Source organism: Bombus pascuorum, chromosome 7, assembly GCF_905332965.1.
Source record: "Bombus pascuorum chromosome 7, iyBomPasc1.1, whole genome shotgun sequence".
Lineage (NCBI taxonomy): Eukaryota > Metazoa > Arthropoda > Insecta > Hymenoptera > Apidae > Bombus > Bombus pascuorum.
The window spans coordinates 10499701-10517784 of record NC_083494.1 but is presented as its reverse complement, the minus strand read 5'-3'; the positions used below and the strand labels follow the sequence as shown (position 1 = coordinate 10517784).

Below are 18084 nucleotides of genomic sequence, written 5' to 3'. Positions count from 1 at the left end.
AGCGAATATAACCGATACCATTGTCGTGGCATCGACTTCAGCTGGGATCGACATTAAACGCACGTAGAGACGCGTGCAAACATCGCGGTTCATTAAATTAATCCGAACACGGACCGACGTATAAACGGTGGACGTGCGAGTCCGTCGCGACGTGCCGCGTCGTCGTAATTTCTCTCGGACGTTCCACCGATTTCGAATCGTGCTGCGAATATCCGTCGATTCCCGATATATTAAATTACAACTGTCTCCAATGCCGATGGGATTCGGAAACGATGTCTTTGTCAGTGACCAAGTGATCCGTGTTTGCCGCTATAACGGCACTGTTCAATGTACAAATCTAATTCTGCACTACCGGCTTAAACTTTGAAATTGTTACGCGGTCTAGAAATACAGAGAGATCAAAAGAAAGGTAGTCGAGAGTTCTATCACCATGGAAATTTTATTCAAACGTTTACGGAAATAAAGGACACCACTGTTGCCATTTGTGATATTAATTTCGAATTAATAACAAACTTTTCTGGGGATTTAATATAAGCGCTACAGGGAAAGCAATCGATTCCAAATTTTATAGAATAGCTTTTACTCCTTTTTAGATTAACCTTTAATTATTGTAATTTACTTATTGTTTGATTTTTACAAATATCATACCACAATCAAGAAACGAGAAAATCGCATCGTCTGATACAATTCCAATTTTTCCACAGCGTAGCGGGAAAGAAAGGGTGTCCGGCTTTTAGTTAGCGAAACTTAAAAATCAACCGAAGTATCTTCGTTCAACTTTTCATCTTCTCTGTATTTTTCGCGAATCCTCGAAACACATCCATCAGCTCGAAGAGAAATCTACGAAACGGAGCCGCTTCTTCTTCGTCGGTTGGCTAAATGTTAAGATCAAGTCGATGGACAAGTGTATCTGACAGACGACTCTACGCAGAATTCTCTATAGTCTCGATAATTTTTTCCATTGGATTTATAGCAGTTGGCAAAGGAGGACGGTTTATTTCCATAGACACAGTCTGCTGCCATTGGTGGGTGCTCATTGGGTATTACAGCAGCGCTACCCCTAATGGGAAAACGGATCGCGAGTCGAGGCTGGCCTGAATGTGTTGAATGGGGACTCGCCGGGACAAAGGGCGTCACTTCGCGGTCCCTTTGTCCTCCGGTGGTAATCGGCGCCGTCGATACCAATTTCACCGGTAATTAGAGAGTTCACTTTTCTAACGACCGTCTCGCCTTTCCTCATTGTCGGACGAAAACGATCCTCGTTTAAGTCTGACAAAAACATTATCGTGGCCTGGAAACTCGACTTCTCTTCACTGCAAGGATGTCTCCTCTACCTGATCGTTCGATTTTCTTATTAAAGATTCCCGGGCCTTTGAATTATTTACATATCGACAATGTTAATAAATTGACATGTTACAAGTTACAGACTATAGAGCTCTTTTTTACGATATTGTAATTCGCAAGGTTTGCTTGTAAAAGTTTATTTGTTCCCTTTGCAAAACTTGGTAACTTGTAACACGTGGCTGATGCAATTTCGCTGATAATATTAATTGACTCGTACAAAATGGTTCGGTTGGAAAAAACTGCGACATAAAAATATGGAAACCATGGCAGGAACTAACGTGTAAGCCTGGAGCATACTATTCCTTCCCGCGTTTCGGCCGATCCGTGGCGCTTCCCTTCGACTTCGAAAGGCTCTTGAGAAAGTCCCCGCGGGCTGGCGAACTCGAGAATACTTCTGGTGGCCCCCTCCAGGGGGAATCGATATCTTGACAGGGTAGGGGAAAACGGGTCTCCATCGAGGACGAACCGTGGAATTTCGCGAGACACATTTCTCCGGACGCTCGGAGGCGAACACGTGAGAAACGTGTCTCTTCTACGCCCTCGTGGCCGACGCAGACGTCGACTCTTCCGCTGACTCGTCGAATATTTCTGGCAGGACGTTTTTCATCATCCGCCTTTGCCGCCTCGTGAATTTCCTGCGAGATGGTTCTCGCTGTGCAAGTGACTCTTTTCGAATGATACACTACGTTCGGGGATGGGGGATTTTTCGGTTCTACGACAGAATTGCATCTTTTCCTTTTTATCTTTGAAAGAAAATCCGCCGCTTTGAGAATTGTGATAACCAAAAAGAATATCAATGGGTTGAAGAGATATATAGCCTCAGACAAATTATGGTTCGTATTGATTTTAAACTCGCGGATGGTGGACGTTTGTAATTGAAATTTGTTTGATTGTGAAAAGAAAATATTTGTTTGGCTTTTAAACGGAATGTTTAAACAGAAAATTGGAACAGACTATTCCCACAAGGCACGAGATATAATTCACTAATTCAATGGCTCATAATTCTTAAAATCAATGCCTCTTATCGAATGCCAAAATCATTCTTCAAACATGGTATCGTAATTTAAACACGATATCGTAAATTCAGCAGACGAAGAAGGTTATGCTGAGAAAGTTTCGATCATGCGCGAAGTTAACTTGGAAGGGTCCACCACGATATTTTCGTGATTTTCCTTTCGGATTAAAGCGGCACGATACACGACTACGATGAAATTGCGAGGCTGGTCGGTGGTTTCTCGTAACAGCGGAATTTGCAACGGACGTGAGAACGATAAGGAATGTCCAGGACGAGCCGGAGGGTAGGTCCGTGGAACGATTTGGTATGCGGGCTGCGTCCGCGCGATTATCTATGAGTCGATAACTTACTTGCCGAATTTCTGGTCAACCAACTCCAAACGCATGACCCAGCATCCCGTGCCTTATTATAATCTCGTCCAATTACCAGCCTTATTGTTGCGAAATCCGATCTAGCGTAATAATGGACGATCATCAGCTGCTATCAATCATTTATCACCTACGACTTTATTTTCATCGGCTCAAACTGCAACGAAGAACCGTGAGTTTATCTACTTATGGATTATTTTTAGCGTAATTGTTTTAATTCGAACCAAGTTCAGATGAATACGATAAGAGGATAAAAGACAATAAACTGTTGCAACATCGCAGAGGATGGTTTATTTTCCTTCTCCCGTATACATTTTTACGCCTGTATATTAAATTTAATCTCTCTCCACGTACAATTTTACTCTAGCAAAATATGAATTCTATCATATCGTACGAAACAACTGAAAGATTCTTCTCTCAAGAGATTAAATTACCTGCAAATGTATTCGTAATATTAATTTGCGCTTAACACCTGAAGGTCCTAAGGGAAAGTTTACGTAACACGCTAAAATTGTCAAACTCATAAACCTTCGATATGATACAATTTCAACTACTTCACGCCCCTCGTAAACCACCTAATATTTATCAATGGGAAAATTACATCTCGTAATAACTCATTGCCAAACCTGGTCGTATCTGCCCAAAGAACATGAGGCCCGGAATCTCCATAAATCCTAATCAAACGATCCTAATCACGCCGGAGAAATCCAATCATCGCCGGGTCGAAACATTCGTATCCTCGCCTAAAGCTGCCATAACTCGTTCCAGGTTGAAACGAGATTCGTTAGAGACCGGGTGGGGTATACACGTGATCGGTCTCTGTATCCGCGGTTAAATTTAAAGCCGATCGCTCGGCCAGGCATAAATAACGGCTCGGCGGCCATTGAATTCGCTGGCGAAAAAATGCCGCCGAGAGGCGCCCGAGCTCAAAAGAAAGCGACGCCAACGCGTAAGCGTATCGCTTTGCCTTGCAGCGTGAGCTGTCGCAATTCCTTCGCGGAATAAATTTTCTCCGTTGGACTGGCACCGCCCACGCATCCACCGCAGGAGAAATAATACGCGCGGCACCGTTTTCACTCTATCGGTCGGCCTTGATCGCTCTCCGAGTCTTCCCCCGTGTTCCTCGCCTTTCCATCGGGTCACTCGCGCCACCGGTAGCTAAAACGACCAGTGTGGGCGTGCAGTTTGCAGCTGCATCCCGGTTAATTCGCGCGGGCAGGCTACGTTGTACAAGCTGTTATAGTCACCCTGAACCCTTCCTCGCTTACACCAGCCGTTTACTCTCTTTCTACCACACCGAAATTTACCCTGTTTCCTTGTCTCTACTCGATGCAACGACTACCGGATACATATAGGTAGTTCCGCTATTGCAGAAGCGGCTCGTTCGAGGCTAAATCCACGTGAACGAAAGGAGAGGGGATTAGAGAAAGGAATTGGTAGAAGGAGAAAAGTTGGAAGGGAGGAACGATAAGCATCGATGGACGATGACTAAAGGAGCGGTCAGACAATCGACATTATTGTCAATATTTAAAATTCTTAACATTGCAGTCCGTAAGGGGCCTCCTAGACGATCAATATATATATATAAATTGTCAATACAATGTTGCGAGCCTCAAATAATGACGATAATATCGACAACAATATTGATGGTGTGAACGCTCCTTAATGCATCGGGATCAATGAACCTAGAATTAGTGATGCAAGCGGATTCTTTCGATTGGTAAGTTGATTGTTATGTGTTCAGTTTGCATTAGTTTGGTGGACGGATGAAAGGGTTTAGTGTTTGAATGTTTCTGTTTGCGATTTTTTGTTTGAATTAGATTGGATTTGGTAGTGGTTAGTTTGCTAATGTTAATTCGATGAAAAATGAACGATTTCTCTTTCTCTTGGAATTTTTTCCGTTACCTGAGAATAGATTTAAAAGGGGAGTATTTTTATGAAGAAGATGTCTGTGTATGTGTGCATTGTTTTTAGTAGAAATTAATGGAAGTAGTAGAAGAGAACAGAGCTTGATTCTGAGTTTTAATGATTATTAATTGGAAGGTGGATTAAAAAAAGGTGATGATCTAAAAACAGACGTAACGCTCGTATATATATGTGTGTTTGTTGTATAAAAATTGATCTAGATTCAACAGAAATTCTTTTGTTTATTACAATTCCCGATAAAAACAGGATTTTTTCCCAATGAAAGGCTGTGTTTTAATAACTTCTTTTTTTATAACTCTAACTCAGGATATGTTTTCGAATGACTGAAAACCAGTGTTTGAAAAGATATTTTACATTTAGTTGACATTTTTCATATGTATTTTGTTAACCATGGAATATATTCATTCTAGATGAATATATTCATCCTAATATCTTGTATCTGGAGTTTTACATCGGTTCGGAGATAGTTCTATATTCGAAAGGTGAGAAAGACACGGAGTTTGAAACGTTCGTTATTTTATACTGGAAGCCAGTGTATCTAAAGAGCAGAAAATACACGGATAAATTAGAACCAACGAATTTCGTTCGCTAATTCCGCAAAAAATTCATGGCGCAACAGTTCAATTAAAACAGTTCGTTGTACTCTTTTTTCAGCTTTCTTTGGCAGCCACCGAGAAGGGATCAAGATACACCAGCCCGGTTTAATCTAACCAAATTAAAACTGACAAAATCCGTTTGCTAATCCAACGAAAATTCCGTATATCACGGTTCGAGCTACAAAAGGGGACAGAGAGAGAGAGAGAGAGAGAGAGAATTCATTTCTTTTTTAAAATCGGCGGAAAATTTTATAATTCTGTTTTTCGACAGAATGGATAGAGAAACAAGAATGTACTAGCGAGATTAATTCTATCGATTTACAAATAACAAAAAATTGGTGATCCCACGGGAACAAATTCATCAGTTCCGTTCTTCTTAAAAAGGAAAGAAATAGGAAGAAAATTCCTATAATTTCATATCTGAGTAGAAGCGACAAAGATTAACGATACACCACTGGAATTACTTTTATCCAGGCAAGACGACGTCTGTGGCAAAATTTGAGGCAAACTCCATGTACATGTAACTGATCATGTAAAAATTCTAGCACACATTCATTTCAACAAGGTAACAAAATGGTTAACCCACTATAAAACTAAGCAATAATTTACTATAAGATTACGAATACTTCAGACTTTTTATCTTTAGCACAATCGTGGAATCGAAGTGTAAGAAATAGCGGAGAAGAAATAATTGCATAAGTAGTTTACACTCAATTTTAAATTTTCATTACGCGATCGTAAAATCTTTAAGAGAATATTAAGCGAATGGTGGAAATTCGTAGTCACAGCCGCAATTAATAGTACTAATAAAATAAAATTCGATAATATAGGCCAATTGAGAAAAGAGGTTTCAAAGGAAATATTCCGTTAACGCGAAGATGGCTTTCAATGATTTAAGATGCTGAAGGTGTTTAAGAGATCGCAGATCTCCGTTGGTATCAGAGCGAAGAATCGTTCATACTGTCGCGAGGAGGAATATCGAGAGGTGTTGGCAATACGGGGATATCGAGACGGAAAGGGGTGAACGTACGATGCATCTGATGCATACACGCGTCGCCCTTTCCACGGACAAGCGCGCGATGGCAATACGTGCTCGTTGGTTGAATCGCAAGCAGCACGGTCGTGTTTCGTGCGAGCGCGTGCGGCCGCTCCTACGAAGAGTGGCATTTTCCCAATATCGAAGTGGCTGATGCGACTCGATGCGAGAATGAGTAACCTCTTTTATTGGATGTACACGCTCGCGCCACCAGTTCCCCGCTACCGGATTATTCGAGCATCGATCCGCTTTGTTCCGCCAAGGGAATTGACTTGCTCGAGAGCCTCCTCTTCCTCTTTCTCTGTGTATGTTTCACTGATTTTTCCATCGTTGTTCCGCTTTTCCCATCATCTTTAAGATATCCTGCCTTTTCTTAAATGGATATATAGTCTGCATGTATGTAATATTTATTTAAGATGTATTTTATTGCATTTTGTTATATCGTATTGAGTATCGTGTGTGATATGTATGTGTAGAAACGAGACATTGTAATCCTATAAGGAAACCAATACAGATATATTTACATATGTATATATGTGGATATACGTGTTACTGTTAAGTTTTATCGATTCAGGACTTGTAAGATTGCACGATGGATATATTGGCTATGTTAGAATGAATAGCAATGGAGTTCAGTTTAGATCGCGGATGTTTATGCAAATTTATGTTAATTTGAATGTTATGTTAAGAGATCTTTCATTTTTTAGATTAGCAAATTCGTTTACAGAAACAAGAACACGATTAGATTTGTAAAACTTCGAAGATCGTAGTCCAAAGTTGGGAATATGCGATTTACAAAATTCGCCCTATTATACCCCACCTCGTCTTTCCCTCTGCAGTGACAATTGCGCTTACGAAATTTAAACTTTCTCCTAGCCATTATACTATATAAACTTCTACCATTTTGTTACTTGCCACTTCGCTCAACTATCGTGGTACTCTACCTAGTCACGCAATTTGAGATATGTTAAAGTTACTGTTACGCTGCAACACGTGACGCTTGCGAGGACGGAAACTTCACTCTTATATTTGATCGTAATTCTTCGACTGAGCACCTGAACACCGCTGCACCCACCAAAACGCCGCATTGCTGGAAAAGAGTAATTTTGGAAAACAAAGCAATCTCTGTCCATTCCGACCGTTTTATCAACACGTATATTAATTAGAAAAAAATTATCAAATTTGTAAAAGAAAATTAAATTGCTATTGGTTTTAGAATGATCCGAGTTAAATTGTTGTAAGAAAAAACACCAAAGTTCTAGCAATTTTTCTTCGTAATTTTATTCTGTATAATTTTACTCAAAACATAACAGTACAGGAAGAGTTTCAAATGTAGTGACACACGAGTCAATGGAAGATTCGAATCGGAAGAGACTCATATTGTTGTGCCTTGGAGTGCCAACATTGTTTTGGTTTGGTTGGTTCAAAGGTAAACGAACTCCGGACAAAACATTATCGGAATATTTATAATCGCGTTTAAATTTGCAATCGTCAACCGGAGTTACATTCGAACTTTTTATAATACCACCGGTAGATACAAATAGACGAACGTGCTCTCTAGGACAGTCAGTATAGCGAATCATTATAGCGAATCTTTATAGCGAGTCATACAGTCGAATAGCGAACGTAGAGTTGAACAGTAGCATTGAGCGAGCGACGATTACTACCAGCATACACTATCTCTGTACTTGTATTTAAAGTGATTTTAATATTATTACTGAATATTACAATTTTATCACTCGTCTCTTTAATAAACCGACATGTATAATACTCCACCTCACGAATATTTCAGCTCGTCTCTATCAAGAATAACAAAAATTCTAGCTTGCTGTAACCAAGGAGAATATTACTACTTGTCACTCGAATAACAAACGAAATTGGATTCGTCCACATCCTGAAATCTCGGTCGTATTCCGTATTTCGATACTGTACACTGATTAGCGATATATCATATGATAGCGATAATATCATAACCGCGGCGCTCGCGATTTCGTCATTACGTAAAACTAAATTTCCGCTAGTCGAGATCGTCTCACAACGAACTAGCGGAACACGAGATTGCATTTACAACGGCTGAACAGCGGATAGGGAGATGGTAGAAGCGAGAGAGATCCCAGGCAGAATTTTGATTGTAAAGCGAAATAGTTTGAAGTCGAAGCGATGATATTATATGTATAGGCGGCCGCGTATGGTCGCTAAATACTCGCGGATGCAGGATAAAGTTGAATCGGGAGTGTAAACACAGCTAAGCTACTTACTACGTATTTCGTGGGTGGAGGGGTTGCGTTGTTACGCTTCCGGGCGCCAAGTAAAACAGTTTATCCTTAAGCAGCCACCGTCCAACTTGCCCAAGCCGCCGGCTTCCACGCTGTTTTCCTATTTAAAGTAGCCACGATTCGCCTGTTATCGCGCACGGTTCTTGTTCCTAATGGACATGTTGCATGGACATTGTTAAGTCGTGGAATATTTGAAGCTTATTTCGATAGCTGGAATATTCCTCGAGATGGTAGTTTACGGTCCAGGGTCGAGAATGAGCAAGTTGTAAGCACGGATTCTCTAATCTTCGGAATAATCCTGTGATTAGAGTTTCAGTTTTGATTAGGTGATTTTAGAATGCCGGGGATTTCTGGAATTTTAGAAATGATAGAGAATACGAGTCTGTACAGGTCGAGTCATTTAAGTCGAGCGAGTATTTCGAGTGAAATAGTTCTTCGTACAGAAAAATGTTTTACGAAAGATTAAATGGCGTTGAAAGAGGTTCAATATTTTCTAACACACTTCGTAATATTAGATTAAAATATTTGTTACAACGAATTTGTACAGACTTAACGTTACGAAATACATATTTAGTACACGACAAATTTCTGCTCGAGTTCCATTAACTTAGCTGCGTAAAAATGTGAATTTGCATAAATATGTGTAGCGGCACATGAGTCAACGAAAGATTTGAATCGGCAGAGACTCATATTATTGTGCCTTGGAATACCAACGTTGTTTTGGTTTGTTAGGTTCAAAGATAAACAAACTCCGGATAAAACATTATCGCCGCTATTTGTAATCGTCAACGGGAGTTACATTTGAACTTTTGATAATACCACCGATCGATACAAATAGACGAACGTGCTCTTTAGTATAGTCAGTATAACGAGTGATTATAGCGAGTCAGTTAGTCGAATAGCGAGCGTACAGTTGAACAGTAGCATTGAGCGTGCGACGATTACGACCGTCTTATGCAACCTCTGTACTTGTAGTTAAAGTGATTTTAATACAACTAACAATTACGAATTCTTCATTCGTCTCTTTAATAAACCAACGCGTATAGAAATCTACCTCATATGCACAGTTTACTTTATCATGTTCTGTAGTCTCCATATACATTCTGCGCATGTTTGCATCTATGAATTTCCTACAAACGTACAAAAATTCACAATCTCCTTATTGTTATTCAAAATACAAAGCAACCTACCTAACGAAGCTATAGTTTAAAACGCAAATGGTAGAACAGGTGGACACCTAGCGGCTTATCCGCCTTCGAACCTGTTCCCGCGGCTGTTTTTACCTCGCCACACGACGAAAGTATGCTGAATTCCCATCGAGCGATGCTTTTGTCACCGGCAGCCACCGTAGAATATCTAAATAGTCGTGGAAACGCCGACGAGACGTCGCGATATATAACCATGATCCTCGATATTCTTATCACGATCCCCTTAACGAGCTATTTTCTTCAAAACGAACTTTCCAAATTGCTATTCCCGAGATGTATCCTGTTTCTCAGTTCCATCGGTGAAACGAGATTTTACTTGGTTTAATTGTAGACTTGGTTTCGCATTGTCGTCCCGATGGTACACGGTTTTATGTGGGATGGGTGGAGGCGACGTATTTTTTTTTTCCCAGGGAAAGAGAGAGACGGTTATCTTTTTTATGTTTTTACTTTATTTTTACAGTATCGGTACATTTATATAGTATAGTGTGTACCAGTCTGGTTTTATCAAAATAGAAAAAAAGGGAGGAAAAATACGTACGATGAAATATGGCTTCCAACGAATAAACTGGAATTTATTTCCGCGAAATTTGAAATTCGATAGAGGGAAATTCATCGATATTTCCATTCAATAGAGACGCGTGAATTTATACAGTTTCTTGTATAATCAATTATTCTAAAGGTATTAACAGCTTTCATCGGATTTTTTGGAAATATACGTATGTACATATAGAAATTGTATTATAGGGGGGGAAAGGAATCATTGATGAAATTTCTTGCACATATTGCACACGTGTATCATTTTCAGGCCGTTTCTTTGGCACACGTGGGTAATATAAAAAAGGACCGAACCCTTTTTTTCTTGGAAATGGGGACGATATTACGAGAAGGGTCAGACCTTGGCTAAACGGATATGGAACAGCCGGAAGGGTCGATGCAGGGTAAATCGCACATAAGATGAATCCTTGCCCTCCGGAAACCTTAGCAAAGATATGCTGGAGAGAACCTTTCAATCTACACTTGCCGGTATTCGCATTTACATTTCACCCTCAGACTGACTTCTCTGTATTAAACCGAGAAACATGGAATCGTAAAGTATTCTGAACAGGGTTTCAATGAGATTTCGAATTTTTAGAAAAATATATACATTAGTCTGGTGCCCTTTTAAACGAAATTAAAATTTATAAATTCCCTTAATCGATGTCTATTATACTTTTCTTCGGGTTTCTTCAAAACAGGAGGCGAAGAATATTTGAACTGAAAATAAAAAGAATCTAAAGGCACAAATTTAATCTACGAGTTTTCTCGAGGCGGAAATCAATTTTCCAGTTTCTTACGAGATTGAAAATTTCTAGTATCTTTTGTACCTGAACTTCCTGACCGATCATATACCATTGATATTTTGAAATTATGTATCTTGAGTTAGTAGTATGCAGTCCACGCGCCAATCTGACCAGTTGCATGCAGAGTCAGAAGGAAGTTTATAGAAAATTTGCTCACGGAATAAATCAACTGCATTTTTTATTCGAAAATCTAAAAGCACAGTTTTCAAACAATATATCTTCGAAACCAGCGAGCTGTTGCAGGGAAAATAGAAGCTGAACAATGCAATGTAGAAAGATAAAGAAATTAAAACAATATGAATATTAAAGACAAAGAGCTTTTGACAGAAATATTCATAGACTTGGTAACGTAAGATATTGATCTAAGGAGACCGAGCGACAACACTTTGTGTAACTACTTTCATTACAGTATGAATTATGCACGGCATTTAAGATCTCAGAATAATCCACGACTTTCGCGAAAATGAAGTTATTCTTAGGATGATTCTTATTATAAACGTTTACAGCTTCATCTCGGTTGGTTGCCAAAGAATTAACGTTACTCCTCGACTATCCTCCAGCTACTGAACTCGTCGTTAAAGTAGCTTTTACCATTCATGAAACAGGGCCAACCCATACATTCATCTTACCAGCAACGTTGAAGACAGCGTAATATGACACGAAGAATATAATTCTCGCTCCTCCGTATTAAAACAGAAACGTAACCACTGGTTCATTACGATGCGACTTTATCGTCTACCAGTAAGGGATGACGGATGACATTGTGACTTTTTTTTACAATTTCTCTCCAATTTCTCTCTTTTGCCAGTTCGATGTTTCTTCTTCGAGTCAGCGAAAGATTAACAACCGCCGACAATTTCCTCGCGAGTCAATGCGTCAATGACCGCTATACGATGCTCGTCCCATGCGGTTCTATCGTTGTTTATCCACCTACGCAAACGGCATGAAAAAGGAAGCAGGACATTTTCCTCGAATAAACAACGTGTCTCGTAGTCGATCGTGAATTTCACGCGACCCATTCCGACCCTCACCTCGTACGTGACCGAATATACGTATTCTTCCCTCCGAGGAACATCGAAGAAACGATGCGTCCCAGTTCACGTACAACAACCGTCGCCGTATATTGGGCATCCGTTTCTGTTTAGCTGATCGCTACGCGTCGTGTCGACGTATTTGCACAGAAGAGTTACGCGCGCTTCTACCGAGAATTAAACGCCGTTTCCGCAGCCCCTTTGTCTCGTTCGCGCTATGTTCACGTTCCATGCTGATAAATAGGTAGTTAGTCCAGTAACGAACAAAATTTTCTTTAGGTTGCTACTGGTGAATTAGTGGCAGTTGATTTTCGTTGTAGGTAACAGTAAATTGGAGAGATATTAGCACGCTAAGAGGTTACATTATATAAAGGTGTCTAAAAATATATAAAATATTCAAAGTAGAATATTCGTAGTAATATTTGGCGAATACGATGATGAGGGGCTATTTTTTTCTTTTTTAAAATTTTCATAAATTTCCATAGTCTAGTTGTATGAGATTTATTTTGCCAGAAGATATCGTAACCTGGATTGATAAAGATCGATAAGTAAAATAAACAAATGTTCAAGTATGACATATACGTCTCATGAGCGTGTGTGTTAAATTTAAAAAATAAATTAATCAGAGATCGTTCGATATAGTAACATGTATATTAAAATATAGTAAATACGAAGAGTCTTTGTCGTTAAAATCAAGTTACTTAACTTCTTTTAATGTAATTGTGAAGAGAGATGGTGAAAGTCTCCAGTTGCACTACGTAAATAAATATATAAAATAGTTCGAGTTAAGTTTTTCGTCGTAAGTGCTGCGGACTCGACGCTAAATTCGCTGCACTGAAACAACCTCGTCCCGCAAGTTAGCGCGTCGCGGTAATTCAGTTAGCAAAAGTTGTAACGTTACCGCAATCCAGCTTTCGTAGTTGCCGCATCAGCGATAGCCCTCCTAACCTCCTAGTTACTTTCACGTGATACCTGACGTTTCTGTATCTATCATTCGTTAAATTTCTTGTTTTCAGAAATTCTGCAAAACATAAAATCGCATACTCGTACACGAGTAGTTCGTTAAATGAAAACAGACAAATTCGCGAACATCGTTCGACGAAATATTGCCATGGGAGAAAAGAGCGATCGAAGAAGGGGCATGAATATCGTCGAGCAAATATTTGTCGCGAAAGACGTCAGGACAAAGTTAACTCGTCTTCGCGCCATTAAAGGGATAGCAGCCTTTAGCAATCCACACAAAGACGAGAAAGTGGCTTCTAGCTATCGCTCTGGCCCCGATAACTTCCAGCTCCTTCGAACAGCAGGAACTCGATCGATTCGGCTCGACTATAAAATTTATTCCCACTCGCTGGCTACCCAAGACATTGCGGTTTGGCGTGAGATGTCACGAGTACTCGTGTCGTTTCGTCGACGATTTTATTACGACAGCTTGCGTAACGAAACGAGCTTGATATAGTGAAGAAACTTGATGGAAGATTGGAGTTACTGATGTGAAAAGATTTTCCAGTTATACGAGTTGATTGGCGTAGTGTATTTTGAGGAAAAGTTGAAGGAGAAATTGAAGTATGATTGACTTTCTGCCGTATGAATCTCGTGTCTTTCGGGCTGTTCTTTACACACCCATTCTACTGTCATAGTCTTATCGAAGTAATATATTCCTAGCTAATTTGTACAAGTTACAAGTTACAAGTTACGAGTCATTGGTATTAATACATTCTCTTGTATATGTAACAAGCAAGTTTGGTAATGAGACAAATATAATTGTATAGTTAAAGTTACAAACTATTAGTATTAACAAACTTTCTTACATGTTGATAACGAATTTAGCTAATGAAAGTTAATTTTACAAACAAATTTTAGAATCCAGAAGTGATTTTACTATCTTCGTTGACATGAACTGGTGGAAGAGAGGTCTACAAGCAACTTGTAACTTGTAAGTTCGTTAATATTATTACTTTCTATTTTTATGTTACTTTCTATTAAATTATCGTGCAAGAAGTTCCAGATTATATGGTTTCAAGTTTCATAAATTTCTTTTGCTGCAGTTCTACACGAAGACCATCTTTAAAATACAATGATTTAATCCAAGACAGAAAATTTCGAACGTATCGTACGATTAATTCTTCCCATTATCCTAAGTCTTCATTATTCAAAATACTGCTTCAACGTTAGAAATTCTTATTCAAATATAAAATTAATACTCCAGTTGAATTAATCAGCAAGAATTCCTGTTCATGATACAATATTTACTCGGAATCGTTAAATATTTAAATTTCTCCTCTAATTCCGTACATCCCGGCAACGCTCTCGAATCATTTACAGCGTCATATTCCAAAGAGTCGTATCACACACGTGTCGCATTTTGAATTACGAGCGATCGACGACTGGTAGTTTATCTTGCTCGAGAATCGATTTTCGAAAAGCATAAAAACGAATGCCGGGAAACCGCACGGTGCCAAAAGGCGTGAGTTTTGTGGGAGGCGAGCAATTCGGAGCGATACTAAAATCGCGAGCGACGAGATCTTTGAGTTTTCGTTACGTAACATGGGATGGAAGGGGGTGGAGTAAGAAGATAGGTCGCGGTGCTTCCGATATCGTGAAGTTTCCACAAGTTTCGAACGGTGTCTGTACGACGACGTCGCAGGATTCGGTTTGTACGCGCGACACCGAGTGCACCGACGCTCCGGAACCGATGAAAGTGACGCTAACTCCTCGTACGTGGCCCCGGCGCACATCCCTTATAAAGTGAGATTTATCCCGTCGTTCGTCCTTTTTACGACGAGAACGACAACGGCGAAGTTATATTCTTCGGGGGAAGATTCGCGTTTTATAGCTGGTTCGAGGGAAAGAAATTAGGTTTCATATTTGGATGATTACGGAGATGTTCGTAGGAAAAGGTGAGAAGGGTTGGTAATATGCAAATCGCAGGAGAAAAGTTTAATAAGTCACATTCTTCGTGTTTCGCGGAGGTACAGCTTTCAAATTTAGTGCATTGTCAGTCAATTTTATGTCACCTAATTTTCTCTTTCTTTATTCGACTTTAGAATTGTTGTATCTTCGTTATTTTCTTCAACATCTTGTTTCTACCTTTTTTAGTGAATTAACGACTGAAAGAAATATCGACAATTTTATGTATTTCGATTATATGATAAAAGGTTAGAAAAATTGTGCGATATATACGGCGATATACAGTAGCGAGAAGGTTGAAAGAAAGGAACGTTGAGTCGTTAGAGGGCGAGAAAAAAACGCGGAACATTTTCAGTTCGAACGAACTCGCACGAAGTGGAGGCAACGCCTAGCAGCACGATGATTTGAATTTTCCCTTACGTATCGCGAATGAACCGATAAGAGGGGAAGAAATAAATGGCGGGATGCAGACCTGGCAACCTGGAGAGCTGGAAACTCTATTTTATGGTAAATAGACGTTGCCTGCGAGGGTTTGCTGCCTTCCTCCACGCGACTGCCGATCGAAACCTAAAGGAGGGATGAAATACAGGGGTTGGAGGGAAGTTAAAAACGATATGTCGGGCCACGACGATTTTCTCCTACGGTTTATCGGTTTTCAAATGGTCTGCACCGTAATATCTAGGTGGTCGAGCCAACCCTTCTCGCCTTCTACTTCTCTAACATTCTTCCTCCTTGTAGTTTATAGCGTATAATGTATTCACTGAGCATTATAATTAGCTGAGGTATTGGAAACTGTCTAGGAAGGAATAAATATCGTACAGGAAAGTTTTAGTGTTCTTTGAAGCGTATAATAAAGTGTAAGCAGAATTACTTCCGACGATGGTAGGTCGTGCATTTATGGCAAATTTAGTGTGTATATTCTATGCTTAATATACGGAAATATATAAAACATTGAAAGAAAAATACTTACTGTAATATTTATCAGCTAAAACGGAATGTGAAAAACGTTTGTATAAAGAAAGACATTGACAAAATTCATCGATTCATCTTCAAAGAGGAAAATAAAAAACGACGTAATACTCCGTCCTTCCATTTTCCCTTATCTAGGTCGAACTAGCCAGCCACCTCCAAAAACTAAAAATAAAAACACAACACGACACTCCATCTCTCAACTCGCCCTTATCTAATTTAGACTATCTATAGATTCCGAAAAACCAAAAATAAAAAACATGACGCTCCATCTCCCAATTATTCCTTATCTAATTCGAACTATCTGCGCAACCTCAAAAATAAAAAAAAAAAAAAGAAAAAATAATGTGACAAGTCCCTTATTCAATTTGAGCTACTACTTCGAACTTGCGCGTCCTGAAAGTTCCAAAATTCAAAATATTATGCTATTCTGGTCCTAGCTACGATTCTCTGGTTAAACTTCGAGTCACAAGCAAACTTTGCAACGTGCGTTAACTCGCTTAAACCATCGTACGCAATCGATATCATTCTGAATCCTCAAAGGAGAAAGTTTTCTTCATCTATCGAACGGTAACTATCGCTAACAGAATTCTGTCTCTTCCATCTAACGAAAGGCTCCATTGGTGGATACAAACGTTGTTGCGTGGCCAGCCGCAAATATTCGCGCTCGGGGACGTGGTACCGTTTGGGTCTCCGGAGCGTCGCGTCAGCTTGAATTGAACCATTCGCGAAGAACGCGCGCGTGAATGAGCCCAGGCCGCTTATTTAGTGGACTGAAGCGGTACGTACACGTACAGCGGCCGTGTGTACACACGCGCACGCGAAATAAGCCCATTTCCATGGTACACTCGGCTGGCCACCGGAGGACAAAAGCCGCGTTTATACGTGCAAACTGGCGAGAGGACGCAAGGAACCCACGGGCCGGACGTTTTCCTCGCATAATACTTGCAATATGAGGGACGCTGAGCCGGAACTATACGCAAGAACCACCCCTTCTGCACGCGTGTTTATATGTGTGTACATCAGCGACTTCCTGGTCGGGGAGGAAGAACCATGGGTTGCAAATTACACAGAAACAAGCCAGGTAAATAAGACTGACATTTTCTGAACCCTTTGGCGCTTAATGGGCGCTTCTAACTTGGCTTCGACTGTTTCCTCGAGGTAGTCTTTTGATGGTAATTTTTAAAGGTATTTTAAGTGACGTTTAATAATTATGGTAAATTACTGGTGCGTTTTCAATAACGAAAGAATGTATAATCTTTTTTAAATTGGATATAGAAGTCCCGTCCGTATTTTAATGGAAAAGTTTCATAGTTTGCTACTTTCTCTTTGTTCGCGGTTTTACACTGACAGCGATGAGGGACGGGTTTGGAATATATTGATCGATTAATTAGCAAACTATTTGTGTAACATTCAACCGAGCTTCTTCATTAATTACAACGAAGCGACAGCTTTGATTCGTGACGGACAAATTCTCTTTGAACGAAGGGAACATTTTCGGTCACAACCTCCCATCAACCAGAAATTTGTATATTCTTAACGTTAACCATGCACTTCGTTTATAAATAAATCTTACAAAAATTGTGATATACCTCGGTTTTAATCCGCGAAGATTGGATCTTGCAGCAGTAACACAGGTGGATCAAAGTAACCTGAAATATGTATACATACATATGTAGGTTTTTAAATAATTAAATAATGAATTAAATTTACACTTAAATAATTATTAAATAACTAATTTGATTTTACTTAAATAATTAAATAATTAAATAATTATATTTAAAAAGATAGAAAATATATTTCTAAAGCACATGTATCTTCAAAGGATATATTACACGATTAATAACAACAATAAGCGGTAAAATTATATACAACAAAGAAGAAAAGGTTTACAGAGAAAGCAATCGTGTAGTGATTAATTACAACTAAAAAGTTGTATAAGTACAACTTTTAAACAATATTTATAGAAAGAAACATTTCCGTATTTTCGCACGTACTTTCCAAAGTTTCTAGAAGAATTATTAATAATTAGGGAAATTAGTTTGCACTTTTTATATAAATCTTC

General features: G+C 39.4%; 1 protein-coding gene across 3 annotated transcripts in view; it reads right to left on the bottom strand.

Moving 5' to 3' along the window:
• LOC132909357 (bifunctional heparan sulfate N-deacetylase/N-sulfotransferase) overlaps positions 1 to 18084 on the bottom strand; it is a 258711-nt gene that overhangs the window by 181284 nt on the left and 59343 nt on the right. Inside the window, exon 2 of one of the 3 annotated variants that reach the window (XM_060964145.1) lies at positions 17612 to 17671. The exons of the other annotated variants lie outside the window; for them this stretch is intronic. The gene's annotated coding sequence lies outside the window, so the exon portion shown is untranslated. The remainder of the gene's footprint in view (positions 1 to 17611; positions 17672 to 18084) is intronic. 3 annotated transcript variants of the gene reach the window in all.